This window comes from Choloepus didactylus, chromosome 9, assembly GCF_015220235.1.
Source record: "Choloepus didactylus isolate mChoDid1 chromosome 9, mChoDid1.pri, whole genome shotgun sequence".
In the NCBI taxonomy this organism is placed as follows: domain Eukaryota; kingdom Metazoa; phylum Chordata; class Mammalia; order Pilosa; family Megalonychidae; genus Choloepus; species Choloepus didactylus.
This window is the reverse complement of record NC_051315.1, coordinates 83,713,176-83,719,020: the sequence shown is the minus strand read 5'-3', so window position 1 is coordinate 83,719,020 and position 5,845 is coordinate 83,713,176. Positions and strand designations below refer to the sequence as shown.

The 5,845-nt window shown below is 37.9% G+C and overlaps 1 long non-coding RNA gene across 1 annotated transcript; it reads left to right on the top strand.

Moving 5' to 3' along the window:
- Positions 1-1,905: 1,905 nt before the first annotated feature.
- Positions 1,906-5,079, top strand: LOC119544887. Its single transcript, XR_005218955.1, has 2 exons — positions 1,906-2,355; positions 4,054-5,079. It is a non-coding gene; the product is annotated as an uncharacterized LOC119544887 (long non-coding RNA).
- Positions 5,080-5,845: the final 766 nt, after the last annotated feature.

Below are 5,845 nucleotides of genomic sequence, written 5' to 3'. Positions count from 1 at the left end.
TCTTGTACTATGAGTGTCCAGAATCTTTTTAATTTGGTCAACAGTTTCTTTAATTTCCATAAGATCATCCATTTTTTTATTTAGTCTTGCAATGTCTTCTTTATGCTCTTCTAGGGTCTTCTTGATTTCCTTCATATCCCGTACTATGGTCTCATTGTGCATCTTTAGTTCTTTGAGTAGCTGCTCTAGGTGCTGTGTCTCTTCTGGTCTTTTGATTTGGGTGCTTGGGCTTGGGTTATCCATATCGTCTGGTTTTTTCATATGCTTTATAATTTTCTGTTGTTTTTGGCCTCGTGGCATTTGCTGAACTTGATAGGGTTCTTTTAGGGTTTGTAGACCTATTGAAATCCTTATCTCTAATTTATCAGATCTACAGCTTCGTGGAGTACACTTTCTCTAACTAACCAGCAGGTGGCGTCCACGAGCCACCTGTTCTCCACAAGCCAGATCTCCCCTGCTTAGCCTTTTTGGTGAGTGGGGGAGTGAGTCTTGTGGGGCCCAATTGGTGTACCAAGCTTGCGTGTGTAGTTGGTGTTGCCTGCCCTGTATGTGGGGCGTGTTTCTGGGCAGTCGGGGAGGGGGGGTGGCCCTAACAATCAAATCTCCCTGATGATCCTAGAGTTTTAAAGCTGCTGCAATAGTCTAATCCTTCAGTTCAGTCCTGCCACAGTTTGTCTCTGCCACTGACCCACAAGTATTTGGTATTGGCATATGGCTCCTGAGACTTGCAAGTGGGCCCCTCTTACAGGCTGTGCACCCCGGGTCCTCTGTTGAGGGATGACTGTGCTATGTCACAGGTGAGTGCCGTCCCCCCAGGGCAGTTCTGGGCTTCTGGGCTGTGTAGGGAGGCTCCCAGTCTGCTCAAATGATGGCTGAATGGGGCTTTGTTAATTCACACTGCTCCACCTTTCCAGCTCTGGGACATTCAGCTGAGGTTGCAGGGAAGGCTAATGTCCACGCCCAGTTTTGTGGTGTGTGCCTGTTATTTGAAGCTCTTCCGTCACCCTGGGTTGTCTGGGGCAGCTCTGGGCTATGGGGCTGGCGATGGGCAGGAGTGTTTCCTGTCCACCAGGATGGTGGCTGTGAGCGGACACCCCCCTTTTCTTGGGAATTTGTGTTGTTTAGTGAATTTTCTCAGCCACTGGATTATTGCCTTTTGTCTCAGAGCTCTCTTAGTTCTGCTCTTGACTTGACGTGCCCAAATTGCATTTCTTTGAAGCTTTCTGTATTGAGCTTCTTAGAGTAATTGTTTTAGAAAAAGCAAAAAGGATTTAAAAAAAAAAAAAAAAAAAAAAAAACGGCCCTCCTCAGAGATCTAATGGGTTATTGAAATGCTAATAGACAAAGCAACCAGGGCCATTAAGGAAAGGTGCACAGGGCAGAGAGATCAGCTTTGCTTCGGGATTTGCATATGCGCCTCAAGGCCTGAGCTCCGCCCTTCCCCTTTCTGTGTTCACCAGAACTCCAAAAATCCTCTGCTTTTATTTTGGAGTTTTTCGTGTTGTTTTTTTTCTATGCCTGTCTCCTCTCTGCTGGGCTGGCTGCTCTCAGAGTCTCTGGTGTCTGGTCTCAGTCTATCTATGGTTGGAGTTTGAATCAGTAGAATGAGTTTACGATAAGAGCAGCCACTGCAGTTCTCCCTTCTCCTTCCCGGAGCTGACAGCCCCTCCTCCCCCGAGACTGAGCCTGGCAGGGAGGGGCACAGGTCCCCTGGCCGCAAAAACTTACAGATTTCGCTGATCTCAGCAGTTCCACGTTTTCATGAGTGTTGTATGAAGTATGCCCAAAGACAGATTGCTCTGTGGTGTCCAGTCCACGCAGTTCCTGGCTTTTTACCTACTTTCCTGGAGGAGTAACTAAAACTTACAGCTCACCAGTCTGCCATCTTGCCCTGCCTCCCATGCTTGGTTTTTAATTAAAGGCAAGCATGAGAAAGTTCTCTTTCATGTTAAGAATGTTGGGAATAAATTGTCAGAATTGTGGGTAAAGAAAAATGGATCATTATCCATTGAAAATATTTCTTTCAGGGTGAAACATCTATAGGAACTTGGATAGGCCAGGAATGGACTCTGGGCACATCTATCTTTACTGAATTCCAGCAGAAGCCACTTTCTTGACAGTCAGAGTCTCTTTGTGATTTTTGTGGTGTACCACTTCCAGGTTAGCCAGTAGCACTGTTTAGGAAAAATCTCTTACTAGAAGTTGATTTGACATCTTGTTTCAAAGTGGCATTTTTAGATTATGAGTAGAAAATGAGGCCAGAGATTAAAACCTGGAGAATTACAAGGCAACAATTTAACGAATGAGTAAAAAGCACCTATCGAGTACTGCCTCTTTGTCCATCCATTAATACAGGTAAGTTCTTGAAAATAAAGCATTGTTTATACTGAAGCAATATTTTTAAGATACTTGCATAAAATATATTCTGAGCAGAAAAAAAGCTAAGAGCTGAAAAATCTCATCAATATTAGGAAAAAATATTTAAAGAAAGCTAAAATTCAAGATATTGAATTGATTTTAGGCATGCAATTACATTAAAATATCATGGAAAGCAGAGAGTTAATGATACTATAAAATATTCGTTCTCATGAGGAATTTATATCCTAAAAGCCACATAAGTCAAAAATATAAGAATTTTTCTGAAGCAAGAAAGAATCACAGTGTTATTTATAATGGAAATATTTTGTCATTATAGTTAAAATATTTTTTACTGTACTGTTGGGGATCCTGTCACACAGAGAGTTTTAATAATTTACACTTTAAATGGAAGTACATTCAGAAATGGAATTCAGGTCTCCAGACATCAAATTCAGAGATTTTTTCTTTATTGATGGTTCCACACATGAAAGCAAATAGTAAGGTAGTGATGCCTTGGTAAGCATGGTTGAGAATCAGAAATGAGAAAAAAAATTATCGTTTATTGTCAGTATCATGAAAGGTTTTCTGAAGTTATACAACTTCAGATGGCTTGTGAAGATTAGTTGAATACGAAGAGTCAGAGGTTATTGGGGAAGAAAAATAGGTTAAGAAATGCAATACTTTAAATTGTGAAATTGTAGAAAGTCTAGCATGACTCAAATGTAGTATAGATAAATGAAGGATGGAAATTAAATTTTAAATCTAGTTATTCTACTATATAGAATATGAACTTTATATGAACAATTAGGAAGAAGATTTGAAATGGAGAAGTACATTAATATTCTGTTATGAAACCAATGGTTTTAGAAAACACAATTTGGCGATTAATGCAAAAATAACAAAAAGCAAAGACAAGATGAAAAGTTATTACAGATTTGTCCCAAGAATTGACAGATTGTATTTGAAGGATAAAGAAAAGGACAAATATTAAAGTTATAATAGAATCACTGAATTTCCTAATTGAAAAGAGGGCATTTAATGGACATTTATTTAAACTAATCCAATATTATTTAAATCTCTTTTACAACAGATATGTTATTTGGTTGCCTGTTCCATACCTGAAAGCCTCTGATGACGACTCCCTACACCTTTTCTCTAAAATAGTCAATTCGTTCTTTGCACATTTCTTGTCCTTGATAAAAGTTTTCCCTAAACCAAAATCCTGGTTCAGTGCTTAGTCTTCTGTAATTTTATCTTTTCTGAGCTATATACTTGTATTTCCTTTGACCATTCATTTTAGGACAGAGTATTGAGTCCCATTACCAAAATCCAAGTAATCTCATTGGCCTAAATTTTTTGCAACTACACTGCTCATATCCAAACTTAAAATTTCAGATATATCACATGTAGTTTAGAGTACCTGGGAGTATTCTTCTTCAGTACTCTAACTACTCTATTTCCATTTGTGCATCATATGTATCTTTTCTTGGCCACAGTATAATGTTGTCTCAGACTGAATATAGCATCAGGTGGTAAGTTTATTTAATTCTTTTCTACAATACAGTCATTAAAAAAAGTTTCTCCTCTTGTTGCCTATTTGTACCCAAATACAAAACTTTTATTAAATTTGTATTTTTTATTTAAATATCTGCAAACCACCTGTCCATTTTTACCTTTTTTTTTTATTTAATCCAGTTGCTTGGAGTTAGCCAGACTGTGATGTCAAGAGCACAGTCCTCCAGAATACTTCCCAAGACTTCTGACCCCAACCACAAGGAATTAGAAGGAAGAGTCCAACCCAAGACCAATACTTCTGACATCAACTGCAAGTCTTGGGGCTTCCTAAACCCACCCTCAATTTTAACAATTCACTACAAGACTGTTAGTACTCACTGAATGCTCTTACACCCATTGATATGATTTATTATGAGGAAAAGACATAAATTAGATCGAGCCAAAGGAACAGTATCTGAGAGGGTTCCAAGTGCAAAGTTTCCATTGTCCTCTGGAAGTGTTACCTTTCTGGAATGAATGTGTGACAATACCCATGGAGTACTGTCAACCTGGGACGCTTACTCCGGAGTTCAAAGTTTTTATTGGGGCTTCATTAGGTAGGCATGATTGATTGATTAATTGCCCAAGTGGCTGAACTCAATCTCTAGGAGTCAACTGATAGCAAATGACTGAAAGCCCCCATTGTAAATCATGTTTGGTCTTTCTTGTATGGTTATTCCTAGGACTATCAGGAGGAGCATTTCCCAACATGAGTCACTTTTTAGCCTAAACTAGCAAGTGTTGCCCAAGGGCCACCATGAATAACAAAGACACTCCTATCACTGTAGAAATGCCATGGATTTATAGGTTACTTCTGAGGAGCCTGGACAAAATTTTGCATGACCAAATTTCTTCATACACACCAATGTAAAAATCACTGCTTTTCATGTCATCTACAAATTTTACAGGTATATTTGCTAAATTTTTGTCAAAATATTGAAAAATATTGAGTAGGAAAGGGGTGTAAGAATCACAGTGAATTGAAAGTAATCCATGACCAATTGCATTAAAGTATACATTTTGCTTAAGAAACAAGCAAATAAGGCAACTCAGAATGGGGAAGAGTAAAAATTAAAATCAAATGATTGCCTTACTCATTATGCTAAAGTAAGGACTATAGTCCTTAGCGTCAGCCATATACATTAATAAATATGTTCTTTGCACTGATTGTTTTGCTATATAGTTGTTTTTGTTTGTTTATTGTTGTTGTTTTCTCTGCCTGATAGTTTTATCTCCTCAACTAGAGAAAAACCTTCAAAGAAAGAGGACATGAACCATATATTAATGATAAGACTCCACAGTACCCAGCACAAACTGGACATATAACATCTACATAATAAACGTGTTATCACAGTACCTCATTAGGCTTTATAGTCAAAATTATGTTCCTGTCAATCAACAATGAGGGCCTTTTCAAATTTCAGACAATTATATCTCCCATTCATTTTTTAGAAGTGGAGATATGGAAGATATATTGGCATTAAATATTAATGAGATATTTAGGCTAGTTTCAAATATAGAATTCCGTATATAACATGAAACACAATGAGTCTATTAAATGAGCTAGAATAGCAAATCACAGCTTCTCAAGTTATTAGAAGCTGTGTGGAGCCTCTTTCAGCTGGAAGTGACTAACTCTAGGTGTCAGAGCATCATGCTGACAGCTCAGCTCTTCTATGACAGTAGTGATTAAACATTATCCATAATTTCTTTCATTTCATCAAATTGAATCATAATTTTCAAGGCAAATAAATGATTCATTTGTCACAAATATTCTTAGAGCTCTCCTCAAATGATACCATGAAATTAGACTCCTTCCAAACCCTATTCACAGAGAATGGATTAAAAATCTCAATATAATGTGTCATAAATGAAAATCGTCTTACTCATTTTCTAAGGATAGGGAAAATTGCTACCCTCCTGCTATATGTTA